This window comes from Neolamprologus multifasciatus, chromosome 11, assembly GCF_963576455.1.
Source record: "Neolamprologus multifasciatus chromosome 11, fNeoMul1.2, whole genome shotgun sequence".
NCBI classification, from domain to species: Eukaryota; Metazoa; Chordata; class Actinopteri; order Cichliformes; family Cichlidae; genus Neolamprologus; species Neolamprologus multifasciatus.
Window position 1 is genome coordinate 27,092,245 of NC_140449.1, and position 14,847 is coordinate 27,107,091.

Consider the following 14,847-nt stretch of genomic DNA (forward strand, 5'->3'; position numbering starts at 1 on the left):
CTGCCTGTAGCTGGCACCACCTACAAGTCTGCTGTAATTAAAGTGTTTGATCTCCTTTCCTTCCCTGCTGAGCCACACATTTCCAGACCAGCAAACACGACACTATTGCCACCATGATCAATGACTGAAGGAGAGACGAGCGCCACAAACAGACAGTGCAGAGATTGAACAAGGGGGTGCGGGCATGGTGGAAGAGAGAGGAGAGGGAAATAAGTTAAGAGCAAAAGTGAAAGGCACAGGGGTGATGTGTAGGCTGATGAAATAAGGAGGCTCTATGTTGGACTGCACATCAGAAAAACATCATTACTGGATGTTGGAAAGCTCAAGAGGCCACTCGAAACACATGTCCCCAAGCAAGAGATTGTTTGCTATAAATACAGCATCCCAACACAAATCATATGACATATGTAAAAGGAAAGTGAATTAAAGTAGCTGGGAGGAGCGACAGGAGTGGCACCATCTGTCAAATTTCCAAAATTAACTTAGCAGTCACCTGCTCAAAATCTAAAAAATGCAGTGTACATGGATTTTTATTTTTTATATCAGCAGCGTTATTCTAAAAAAAATGGCCACATGATTTAGGGGCCACGCTTTAAAACTAAAGCTTATCTAACATGCCTTGAAATGATGAAAAAATGTGGTTTTATGTTTCCCCTATGGGCCACAAAATTGATTTTTCTGAGCTATACTTACTCAGCCGCATCCACAAAGAGATGATCTCGTGACATTTATACAGTACACTCATGAGGCTCACATACTCACTCAGACACACATGTACACACATGCACGCACACACATACACACACCCCTCAGGTCAGGTATGCAAACAGAAAGGTACTAGAGCCAGAGATACACACTGTACATAAAACCCACATCTGAACAAGTGGGTGTAAAGAGTAACAGCAATAGCCAAAAGCAAATTTGTCACAATCTGGGAAAAAAAAAGAATTTGATCTCAGGTAGCACAGGAAAACAAAGCACACATCCAAAAATGACCTCCATACCACAGCATTGCATTGTGTTCTGGTTTATTTGAGCATCTGGTTTGAAAATGATACGTTTTATGGCTCAGAAGAGGCCTGTGCTCAAACACCTATAAGTTACATGTCTCCCAAATTTCAAGCTTTCCTTTACATCCAATTCATCACAACCCTGCATTTTTTTTTCTTTCCCTTGCTTCAGTGAGGACCAGGTAAAAAAAAGAAAAAAAAAAGAAAAAAAAAAGAAAAGATGTCACTTTGGTGATTAGACATGCATCACGTACTTTCAAGATCCAGATCATATCTTAGCAGCATGTGTTGGGTTAGCTTTCCTTTAACCCTTTAATCAGTTTTAGTCACCTAATATAACACTCAACAGCTGAAAACCGTTTCATAAATTGCATTTTGTTTGTTTGATAATATGTTAGTGAATGTTTTTATTAGCTGATCGGCTCTCTCCTTCATTAATCTTTTTTGCTCATATTCATCAAGAGCATCCTCAAAACCTTGAGCTGGTTTCCAACAACAAAATTACATAACCATTTCAGTTTTTTTGTAAGTAAGTGTTTCTGACTGAAATACAGCCTGTATCTCTTCCTGCAGATTATCTATTAGGGCTGATGATTTCTCATCTAACAGCAGCATTGGGTAAACAGAAGAAGTTGTGGTGATTTCCATTCCAAGAGGCTGCGGAAACCAAAGCAAGACCAATGCACTTAACTGCAGGTGGCCAAGCAAACTGAATGCAGGCTCCATCACAGCAGCATGCTGATGGTGTTTGATGTATTTCTCACCGCTTTTCTTTCTTTGCACACACAAAAATAGAAAAGCACACACAGGGCAAAGACAGGGCACCTGCAGACCTGCTCACACCCAAGTCATGTGCCTTCCTTGTAGCATCCCTGAAATCTATCTTCTCCCTTTAATACACACACACATACCTTCCTCTCACCTCTGCTGGTGCTTCTGCCCCCATCCCTCTCTCTCCACTCAGCCTGCCAGCCAAACAGCCCACCCAGGCCCACATTCCTATTCTCCACAACTCTGCGGCTGGCTGACCTTGGAGCAGCGAGGACAGATCAGAGACAGACAGGCCGGGCGAAGGAGCCGCTATTCATCTTATGTCGGCATGCCAGCCTGGCCAAACAAGCTTGGGGAAACAATCCATAGCAAGGGAGAGCTGCAAGCATCACCAGCCTGAGTGGCATGATCTGTCAAATTACCTAAGCTCTCTGGACTGTGGCCCGTCTCCATGTTGGGAGGTTGGCTGCAAGCTTATGGCTTTGCACACAAATACACAAAAGCAGACATTAGGACTCCCCACAGCCACATGGCAACACCATCTTTTCCATGACATTTATTTCTGGCAAAGTGTTGCATGTCTGTTGTGCATGCTGTTTTTATTTTTGACCTTGTCTTATTTTAAAGTAGCTACACTATAGGTACTTTAAAAGCTGACTGAAATACATCATTTTTTACTTTTTGCAAGGAGTTGCAAATTTAACATCATCACTCCCCCCTCCCATCCCCACTTATTCTTTTCTAAAAGCAGGTAACCCATCTTCTTTTGTGACTCTCCCTTTTCTTCCCATCTTGTCAGATAGATCATCCCAATCAGTAGTATTGTAGCTTTCCTTTTCCCCTTTTTCCTCTTCCCTCACTCTATTCCCTCCTCCCTGCTCTGCCATCTTCTGCCTTTTTTTACACTTTCTGTGTCATTTGCTTCCTTTTTAGAAAAAAAATGACACCCCTACAGATCCACTGCTGTGTTTTTTTCCCCTCTTACATGGTAATCAGTTTGCAAATCAGTGCAGTGTCAGGAAGAGTGTTGCCAAGTTGTTTGGATCACTCTGCCTTAATCTGCGAGATGGTGGAATCGTTGCGGACTACGGAGCACGCTAGTCTAGAGTGGATTTATGTTTTAGGGGAGGCTCAGAAGGCGGAGAAGAAAGAGATATTACATTTGAGAAGTAAAGTGCTCTATAAAAAAAATACCCAAAGCACTTAGGATGCAACCGAATAAAAAGAGGCTCAAATTCATAATGCTATTCGTTATGATTTATCGACAAATTATATTTCAAGAAACTTTGAATGGTTAGGAATCAGTTCATAGCTGTCTACAGCTTGCTGACAATATTCAAGTTTCAAAACTTTTATATGAATAAAAAGCTCAAATTAAAGTTTAATCAGTAACTGTTATTCTTAGTATTCATTTGGTGTCACTTTTGCATATTTTATAATTCCCTTCCAGCTTTCAGCCAGAGTAAACAGTCACTGGTAAATTTTTGGTGCCTTTGTTTTGTTTTTCCACGATTGTTCCACAGAAAAACAACTAAAGGTCATAATGGTTTACAAGCTCAAAAGTCAATACTTTATCAGCTTCGCTAGAATAATGGAGAACATAAAAAAGGAAGAGCAAAGAGTGGGTTTTTATACAAGTTCCCCCAGGGACCTTATCTTAACACAAACTATTTTTAGAGAAAATGAGAAAATGAAAAGCCTTTCTGAGCATAACATTTTTTTTCTTGTAGAGTTAGTCAGGTTTGGCCTTCACAGCTTCAGCACATTTTCTGTATTTTTGTATTGGTAGTGGAGGCATTTGTAAACTGAATAAAACATATGTCAAGGCGCACATTGAAACACTTGGTTCTTTGCTTCATCGCTTACTCAGTCTAACAGTTATGTTATATGTATGCATTTAATGCAACAAGTACTGACTTCAATACCCTGCAGCCATGGACACTCCTAAATCAATTTGTGTTGAACAAAGTGCAGCAAGTCCTGCACTACTGGTAATCAGTGTTGGGAAGTAACACTGATTACATGTACCAGCGTTACGTATTTAAAATACAAAATATGAGTAACTGTTACAGTTACTGCTTAAATAAGTGATAATTAGGATACAGTTACTTTGTGGAAATAAATGGATTACACGGCGGTCTTTTCCTGTGTCATATGTTAGACTATCCCCTCTTTATCTCCTCTCTAATTTTTGTAATTCCACGGATTGCCAAACAGAACATCCAATAAGAGGTTCCGACCAGAAATCTGACCGTGAAATGCAAACTCTGTTTGCCAGCAACCGAGCTGCATTCAGTGTCAAAAGACTCCATCTCCAACCTAAAGAAACATCTGGCAGTAATTTCTTTTTAGAAAATTAACCTTAGCCTACTGCAGCTACCTGGGTTATGTGCCACTTCAGTATCTTCGATGTACTATTGCTGTGTGATTTATTATTATTACTGAAGGCTGCATTACAACCTGCTAGCTGCAAATGATCATGTGCAGTTCTTAAAGCAAACAGAAAGAAAACATGTTATTGACACAGAAATAGTTTTCGATACAAGATCACTGCAAAAAGTGAAGCCTTACCTAATGTCCACCCTACTGTTACTCATTTTATATTAAGATTTAAAAATCTAGTTGGTATTGCTTTCAGAACTGCACATGATTATTTCAGCTAGCAGGTTGTTAATGCTATCCATCAACTCTACAGTCTGCGGTCTATGAACTAACGCCAGCTAACAATGTCAGCTAGGTGATAAATGACACAGCAATAGTACATTCATAACAATATATCAAGTAATCCAAAGTATTCCGAATACGTTACTCAGATTAAGTAACTGAACTTAATATGTACATTTTGGGCCATGGATTCTGTAATCTGTAGTGGAATACATTTTAAAAGTAACCTTCCCAACATTGCTGGTAGTAAAAGATTAGTATAAAGATTGTATGATGAGGAGATATGAGACTTAGAAATGTCTGAATTGAAATATATGGGAAAACAGCAACAGCTCTTTAAAATTCTATTTCAGGTCAAAATCAGCAGACTTTTTAAACCCTGTTTAATCAAATTGTTATTTATTTATTGTTCTTATTGTACTTTTTATATTTCTGCTGCAATTTGGTCAGCCATCTGTTGCTTTTAAAGTGCTATATAAATTATTTATGGGTTGGTAATGTAAATTTGACTCACTATTGTGTACATGTTATTTTCATGTTCCATTTATATCTGAAACGCAATTTCATTAAGGTAATATACTCATCTGCCGCTCTGTTAGTTACACCTATTTAAATGCTTATTAATTCAGCCAGCCACATCACAGCAACTCAGTGAATTTGAGCATTCAGACATGGTCAAGATGTTCTGCTGAGACTCGGCATCAGAACAAGAAGGAAAGGTGATTTAAGGGGCTTTGAACATGATATGGTTGTTTGTGCCAGACAGGCTGATCTCTGTATTTCAGAAACTGCTGATCTACTGGGATTTTGCTGGCAGATCAGATTCCCCTCTCAGGTTTACAGAGAATGGTCCAAAAAGAGAAACTATCCAATGAGTGGCAGCTCTCTGGGTGAAAATTGCTTTTTTATGCCAGAGGTCAGAGGAGAACGGCCAGTTTTGCAATGGCAGCAGTAAATCAAATAACTCAATTAATGCTAACGTATACAAATGAGCCTCTCTGGACATACAACTTATTGAACCTTGATGTAGATACACCACAGAAGTGTAAGACCAGACCAGGTGCCTCTTCTGTCAACAGAGAACAGGAAGCTGGGGCTACAGTTTGCACATGCTCAACAGAACTGGACATTAGAAGACTGAAGAACTGTTTCCTGGTTTGATTAGTCCCAATTTCTGCTACAGCATCTGGATGCTACAGTCACCTTTTTGCACAAACTACATTAAAGTATTGATCCATCTTTCCTTGCATAAACAGCGTGATGCTATTTTTTTTCCGCTGTGGACCAAATTGTCTGAGGAGTGTTTCAAGCACCTTGTTGTGTCTGTGCCGTGAAGACCTGAGGCAATTTTGAAAGCAAAAAAAAGGCTCAAACCTAGCAGTAAGTAAGGTGTACCTAATGAAGTGTCCAGTTTGTGTAATTGCCCAGAGGTGTTCCAAGTTGGCTGCAAAAATTTCATGTTACTGAATGCAAGAATTTAATTTGAATCTGATCCAAGGGGCTATTGGCCTGTGCTAGTACGATGATTAGTAATCCATCCACAATGCTAATGGCCAATGCTCCCTTCCTAAGTTCCCACTCAACCAGCCAACACTTTGGTTCTTTTCATCCTTGATCTTTTGCTGGAAAACAAGTCTCCCAGAATGCGAATTAGCATTCAGAGGATAGGTGGGATTGTACTGGATTAACACGATTCCCTAACTGAAGCCAGGACAGGCACAGCTCATCTGATGGGGGAGAACAGCTGGGTGCATCTTTGCTCCCCTTCCCAAAACTCTGTTCCTCTCCATTTAGCTTGTCATGCAGCAGCAAGCACAGATGGGATGTGTTTTGAGGAGAGTCACAGTTGAGCACCAGGGGGACCCCTCCAGGCTATGCTGTACAGTAGCCATTTGACTCCCAGAATGTAATCACGCTGGGAAACGTTAGTTTGGATGGAGATTTGGGTTTCAACAGATGATAGACACATACTGCAGCACTTCACAGGGCCAGGGGCAGGGATATATAGATGAATGTTTAGGGAATGAGGCCCGGGTTTGCTGATTTATGCTCTGGAGTGCCACTAGAGAGCCGAGTCAGCAGGATGGAAAGATGCTGCATGTCTCTCTAATAAATAACTCCTCTTCGAGTTAGTGTCTTTACCCGAAGGAGTAAAGAAGCCCCTTTGGAAAGTCTTTGCCCCCCCATGTAGTGTATATATGATAATTTTTTAATGAGGACCGTTATGACATAGGCCGACATAACAACTATTTGAACAAGTTTATTGATCATTTCAATCATAAGGAAACAGCTGAGCTTTCACAAACGTTCACTCTTATCCACACAGAATTATTCAGCGAAGCTTGGAAGGAAGCTGTAGCTAGTTTCCCAAGGAACAAACAGAAAGACCCTTCTCAAAAGCCCCTCGAGGTGACATGAAGAACAAATAATGCTGTGTTGTTATCGTTAACATGTTCCTTTCAAGAGATGCTTAGGAAATCCCTTTAAGGCTCTCTCTTAGGGAATCAGCTCAGAATTACATAAGAGGATGCAAGGAATTTGGGGGGCGTATGCATGTAAGAGCACAGCGCAGCACACTAAACAAACCACACAAGGGTTTTCTTAATTAGGGATGATTTTCCTCCAGCACTAGCTTCAAATGCATTTTCTTCCTTAATGCTTTGGTCTGGGGCGTCCTTGGATTGTCTGCACCACTAGACATGAGTTACCAGATACTCAGCTGTCCACAAATCAGAACACGCGCTATTCACCAAAATATATTCATGTGTCATCTTCTTGTTTACTGACCCACTTTCAGATAAAAGAATGTACTTTCCCCCCTTTTTAGCTGTTTTTTTCCCCCAGAAAGTCCCCATCATATTTTTTTTTCTTTCTTTAATACTCATCCAGACTTTCTTGGCACAGTCTGAATTGAAATGAAATTGAATTGAATTTTCACCAAAAGAAAAGAGCAGTTTGTGTAACTATGTAGCAGGGAAGCAAGCTGACGCATGAGAAGTGGGATGGCTTGACAAAGAACCTTACAAACACTGGGGGAAGGGAGATGGAAAAGGAATTCCAGATCAATGCATGATGCAACTAAAGCTCATTTTTAAGTATGGGAGGAAGCTATTTGCGCAAGAGCCATGGTAATGGTAACTGAGCATCAGTAAACATAGATGCACATTTCCCTGCAGATCTGATGGAGTCAGCTCTCCTGGGACTCCAAATGGCTCGCTAATATCCATCCCCACTGTACCGCCACACGTGGCCTAACAAATCACCAGCCTCACAGTGCTCAACACACCATGCCTCCGTTGAGCATATACGCAGAAGCGGCTAATCGGAACCATCCATTATATGGCGGCAAGCTTGTTTCAGGCCACCGGCCATTCACCGTGATGGATGTGATTGAAGGCTGAGGGAGGGACAGAGAAAGAGAAAGACCTTTAGAGTGTGAAAACAGATTAAATAAGTCTTCTAAGGCATTAGAGTATTACATGGAAATGCACTGATGCATGATCACCGAGCAATGTATATGTCTTGTATTAGTTTGTTATATAAATCTGCGACTAATTTAGCTACTTATCTCTAGATACGCCTTCACAGTCTGTTCCTTTGCTACAGGTATCAATCCATACAACTTCGTACAATAACATATTAACATGCACCAAATGACAAAGTGTCTCTTTGAAGTAGGGCACAAAAAAGAAACTCATTATCTTTTTTTTTTCTTTCATTCTGATATGAAACAGTTACATTTATGCAGAGGCATTTATGAAATGACATCCATTTTTGTGACTCACTACACTTCGGCTGCTAGGAGATGAAACACACGTGAAATCTGGAATGACAAATCCATGCTCTACGATTTTGTAGCACCGTTACATTGACTAGAGGCACACAGGGGAGCATATACAGCTGCATTGTGGAGTGTGAGCCAGTAAAACAATGACAAGGCCTATCTATCCACCCCAGGGTGGCTTCTCCGAAGTCTGGAGTATTAAACTGAGCCCTGAGATAAAGCTTCTTCTTGCAGAGTTTTAGCCACGGGGGGAGTGTGCCCAGTCTCCTTATGTATTCCAGTCGTGCTGCATATTGTTTGATATAATCAACATGGACCAGGGGGTACTGCGCAGCACTCAAACACATAGCCCTCCCAAGGGTAATATAAGTCTGAGTAACACTGACATGATTTATGCAGATTTCACCACATGGCTATGTGCAATATTTTATATAAGAGTAGCATTTTTTTTTCTTTTTTTTGTGCAGGTTTTGACAAACAGTGAAATATTTAAAGGTCACTATATGAGCACACAGTGTGGAAATTCTCATGTGGATGTGTGTATATTCACAATCCAAGAACGACTATGCCATAAGTGCATTTTCAGCTTTGCTGAAACGAACTGTAAGAGAGGACGATTCGGAGTTCTGCTTCACCTCAGAGGCATTACCTTTCCCACACAAGTTGCCTCATTTCTCAGTGCAAGCGTGGACTTGGAGCATACAATAGTTTTACACTGTATACATTTTTACTGTGTGGCTGAGACTGGAGAAGCTTTGGAAAATGAGAAAAAAGTTCCACATGTCTGAACCAAGTCTGAACAGGACTTTACATACCAATGTGATTACCCGAGTGTTACAGGTTTCCAAAACACTGGACTTATTTTTCAGAAACAAGTCTGCAAAAAATGCTGCACCGTCCAATCCCATCAGTTTGGCATATATGCACTGTGAGGATGAGGTAGGGCCTAAGCTTTTGCAGTATAGGCTGGAAGTCTGTGTAAAGTATTTGACAGCGAGAGACTGGAAGATTTGATAGGTAATGTAAATCATGGAATACGCCTCAGTGGAGAGGAGGGAGGGGGTTAGAGCAGAGCGATTCTATCAAGAACCAAATCCTCCAAATGCAGCTTTGAATAAGAATGAAATAGATAAAGCTTGGAGGAGCCATCATAGGGACCGTAATATTAGACAAACAGGAGATTTGCAATACTGTTCTCTAAAATATCAGAAGACATTATCAGTGCCTACTGGCTAATCTCATGATTTTGCCTGAATTTAGAGGACGGTGCCTTTGCTTTTTCCTCTTCTTGAGCTAACAAGGCATCTGTGTAGTGTGTGGGTGGAATGTCAGGGCAGTGTAGGTGACTATGGTCTTATCAGTGTTGAGAGCGGGGTCACAAAGGGGAAGCGATGTTTAAGGATGCTGGAATCTACTGTTTCTGCAACTGTCAGGAGGTTAATTTCATGAAATAGCTATTGAGTGCTGTCCACTTGACAAACTATATTTCACTCTCTCTCGCTCTCAACTGACTTTTTTGCCAGCACAGATTCTAAAGATTCTCGCAGCCACGTGTTCACGGTTTCTACTTAGGTAGAATTTTCACAATTTCATAGTTTTTTTTTTTTTTTGTTGTACTCCCTACATTTCTACACACGTACCGTAGTCTTATTATTTTAGGTTTAATGCTTTGAGGTAAGATATTACTGAGCCTGAATGGAAAGAACAATAACATATAAAAGGTGGTACACGCACAAGCACCATGAGATGAAAGAGGCAATATATATGTATGGATTATTAGACTCTATAGCACTATATTCAATGGTTAAAGTGGCACTAACGCTAAAGAGGAGCATAAAGTGGGTAATGTTTTTTAAGTGGCAGGTAATTTCAAATGTAAAGTCTCTATCAACTCAACAAATAATGACAAACATAGAGACTGTGTGCATTTCGTTGCAGTGTACCTGCTAGCTAAAGGTCCAGTTGCTGTATTCCCCAGTGAGAGAAAAGAGTACGAGATAGGTTCACTCAGAGATGAGGAAAGATGTAAGAAAGACAGGACAGGAGAGGAAGAAGAGAGGTTGTATTTAAAGTTAAAGACTCTTCAGCGGCCTCTTAAACCTGCAGTGTCCTAATTTTTTAAATCAGATTTTGAATCTGCATATGATGCAAAGTTCTTTTACATTTTTTATGTTGCCAAACGTCCTGCAAAACAAACCTAGGCATTCTAACTTTGTATTGTCAAAAGGTTGCATGAAAACACTCAGCAGTTTAGTGCAGGATAGATTGGGTTGCTTTGATGTGCTGTGCAAATTTACAGCAAAGCATTGTGCCGGACCGGCGCACAGTGGCTTTTGATGTTCATGGTCAGTGTTAGGTTACATCAGGTTCATTCACTGAGTTCAACTGTTATAACAGCTGTATACTGCCTAGTATAAAGGCAGTATAAACAGCATACTTTCAGTGTAGGGGATGGAAATCAGCCAAGATCGCTTGTGGAGCATCTGCTTATGTCTTGTTGAATTTCGTTGTGTAAATCAACAAAGTGAGGCAGCAGCAGAGGTCAGCCAATTACAGCTTGTACCCAAAGAAAATCTACTTGAACTCTCAATAGAAATTACTGAGAGTTGTGCTTCTGCAGCTGATCTACGGGTAAATTCTGTTTTAACCCCTCACTGTATTCATTTTTGTGTTCAGGTATGGAAAGCAAAGCAAGAAAACTTTGTCTTTCCAGCTATTGATGTTATTTTATTATTGCAATAATTTAGCATGAGGTTTAGTTAACTTTGCACAGAAATAACTTGTAGAAACATCCTTCAAAGACATACTTTTTAACTCTGAGTACATTTCAGAGACTGTACTCTTTCACTTTTAATTGAGTAAAGAAATTCAATCAGTATTTAATTTTTTAACCCTAATCCACTGGCATCTGTACTTATACTTAAACAAATAATGTCTGTACATTTGCCAGTTCAGCATATGTTAAGAGAAAAACTGGGATGGACAACTAAACAAGAAAAAAGGCTTTAATTAGCTAGTCCTGACTGTTCTCACCAATATATTGACTTAGAAGATCGTAGAAGCACCGTTTATTTTCTCCTTTTGTTTTAGCAATTAAGCACTAATAATGAAAGGAAAGAAAATATGCGGAATGAGTCTAAGTGTGAGAGAACAGCAGTATTCAGCTGCTCTTTACCAGAGGGGATAGGTGGGTGGATAGGTGGGAGAGGAGGGGGTGAGGAGCTCCTATCACTCCCCTCCCTTAATTAAAACTAACGACTCCAGGTGCTGCATGGTGCTAGGCAGAGGAACGGCTGGGTGGCTTGTTTGTGTTGGTGGTTCGCCTTCATTACCACCTCCATCCATTCTCCTTAGGAGCGCACCGCAGTATCGACTCGGATCCCAACACACAATGTGCAATGTTAGAAAAAAAAAAAGGTGATCTAAATGCAAATGGTATGGTGTGATGCATTATACAAGGTGTATAGAGAAGTAATATGGGCAGCAGGAGGAAGATCCTTTCTTCAGGCAAAAGAGTTGGAATCTCAATGATGGCTGCAGGTCAATAGCAATACCACTCTTCTTAATGTTCTCCAAAAGCTTTGGGATGGCGAAGGTTGTTTCTCGGCAGCTAAGGAGTCGATTAACATGTTCACTCTTCAGCCTCTGAGGTATCTGGTGATCAATGAAAGATGGGGAAGAGAGTGAGAGAGCAACTGTCTATTCCCATCCCTGTCCTTTTAAATCACACTGGGTCTCAAGCGTCCTTAGGCCATCTTGGCATTCCTCTAGCGCGCGCACACACACACACACACATATAAATGCATTGTGGAGTGCTCCTCTACCTAAAGGGTGTACTGCCTAGATCTATATGTAATTATGACAAATAGTTACCTTCTTGATGCCGCAGGCACTATCACAACTGTAAAATATGTTCGAATTCAATTCTAGAAAATCGATTTGAGTATAAAGGTACTTCGAAGAAGATTTTGGTCATTTAATTCAATATGAAATTTCAATACTGTTGGCAGGTATCACCCTGATAAATGCTGCAAGTTAAAACAGTTTAGACAGGCTACCAAAACATGTGGTAGGGGTGCAGCTTCCTAAGGGGCATTTAACCAAATATTAGTTGGGGTCCAAGCCTTGATAGGGGTCAAAGATAGATAGATAGATAGATAGATCCATTAGCCAATTGGCAGTAGTGTGATGGTAATGGTAATGCCTCTTTCTCCCTCTTTCTTCTATCAGGGTGAGTCTGCCCTTTTTGCTATTATGCTATTATTCTTATCATTGAGAGTACACCCTGGATTGATCTTTGGAGAGCAGCCCATTTATTCTCCTATTCTCTGGTATATCTCTGGTTGTGAGCCTCCGTTATGGACATCTTGTTTTCCCTTTTTTTCCAGGACCTGTCTCTCTGGATGCTATTCTGCACCTCAGTAAACCTGCTAACATGTTTCCAGGCTTCCCTGATTTTATAGTCTTTTTTCCTATAAGGGGGTTGGTTCCTTCCCAGTCCACTGCTTCCCTTTGGAGCTACAGCTTCAACGTGTGTTTTGAACATGTTTTCAATGTTCAAAGTGATGCACAAACACACAATAGATGAACAGATTCTACAGCCCATGCTGCACTTCTCCGTCAATTTTCATTGATCTCAGCATTGTAGCCTTTGTGTCATTTTGATGACACACAGAAAATTTGCAATATCAGCCATGTGGAGGAGTGAATGTAAGGTGGGGCCATTACTTGCTACATTTATAAGTTTATTTATTTTTTTGTTCTTGTAATGTCATACCTGTCCACTAGATGCCCTCAGTATGTTTTACTTGATACCTGGCTGAACAGCTGTTTCTCATTTACTCTTTAAGTCCCCACTGCACAGTAAAGGGAGTTTTTCAACTTGCTAGACTTATGTTATGTTATGTGTTGTTTGAGCTTCAAAGTCTACCTGTTTGTTTGCCTCGTCCATCTGGCGGCTTGTTGCCAGGTGTCAGCCTGATCTTACTGACAATATACTGCCTGTGAAGCCTTCAACTTTTATGGACTCTTCGTCACTTTCCCTAACACATAAAATTCCGCACACGCACTATTACACTCAACGAGGCTACTTTAATTTGAATAAAATCCAATAAACAAACTTGCCTGGGGTGGAAATGCTAAACTATCAAAGACGAGACAACGCAGGGATCATTGTGCTTGTTATGCCTTTGGCATTCATTCTTGTTGTGTCATTAAAAATGCTTATTGAAGTTCTATTTGCCCTCAATGATGTTGATTTTCTTTTGATGATTCTTTTCTCCTCTTAGCATTTGAGTGGCCCGGACATAATAAAGGCCAAAGCCTGGCTTTATTAAGTAGGTCTGAGTTTATTGCATGTCGTGCTTGGATTCAACACTTCACTCAGGTTCAGTCGGTTCTCTGAAAGTCTTCTACTCAGAGGTAGCCTAAGATGTGTAAGCAGTAAGCAAATGCAGGCCACTTGATTTCTAGAATAATTCTGTTTTTGGTTCAAAATTATTCTCAGAGCTGACCTATTTGGATTTTCCTTATTTTCTGTCAAATACAGTAATAGATGCTCATATTAAACATGGTCAGTATGTGCACAAGTAACCTCTGTGCAAGCCCAAGTATCAGACTGTTCTAAATGCTCAGTTTCCATTATATGTTGCTTTGTTTTGTTTTCTTACTCTTGCGTGCATGGTGTTGAAGAAACACAGAGCTCTGCATGTGAAAAGGACAGAACCACCCAATATTAAGTAATCTATGAATTTTAGACATTTATGGAAAAAATGTGAATGAAAGTTCAATTTGATTGCCTTTTCTAAAAAGAAAATGACAACAGTTGATACTTAGCGCTGGACTTTTTTATTTTGTTTTCTTTTTGTTTTGCACCATGCTTTGTTACATGTTTTTGTTGTTCACACTACTTTTCAGAGAAGTCTTTTATTAATCCAATCCAATATAATGCTGGATGTTCAGGCAGCTAATGTTAAAAGATGAAGCAGTGTTGAGGAATCAGAACCAGATAAGTATACATGATACCACTAAAATGTGTATTGATATTCAGACCGAATTGTCTCATAGCTGCTATTAATCATTCTGCTAACTATTGAAAGCTGTGCTTCGTTACCTTTGCTACTTCCTGACATCAGAATTTTCTTAATTTGGTATTTCAGTGCATTTCCCTCAGGTACACCTTTCAACAGGGGTGTATGCACATTTTTATACAGCTTATGGCTGAAGGAATTAATTTCTAATTAGAATTAGAAAGTTAGTTTAAAAGTTGCATGGTCTTAAATGCACAAGAGGTAAAACATTTGCTTTGGTGGATACACCATCTACTGTATTGGGGCCTATAATAACTTAAATAATGACTATTTGTAATAATCATTCCACAAATTAACTGGAAATAAACATAGCAGCTCAGATTTATGAAGAAGGCGAAATTCTGCTTTAAAAGCTTGGATATAGTGTATAGCGCCATTAATATGATTTCTTGGCCATTGAGTAGGCAATTTCTTTTCTTTCTTTCATTTTCCCAGGCACTTAAATGAAAGTGCAGTTTAAAAGCATGTTGTTTACTCAATTTATTTTGAAAAGACACTGCTGTATGTAAAAATGATTCAAAAAAGATTT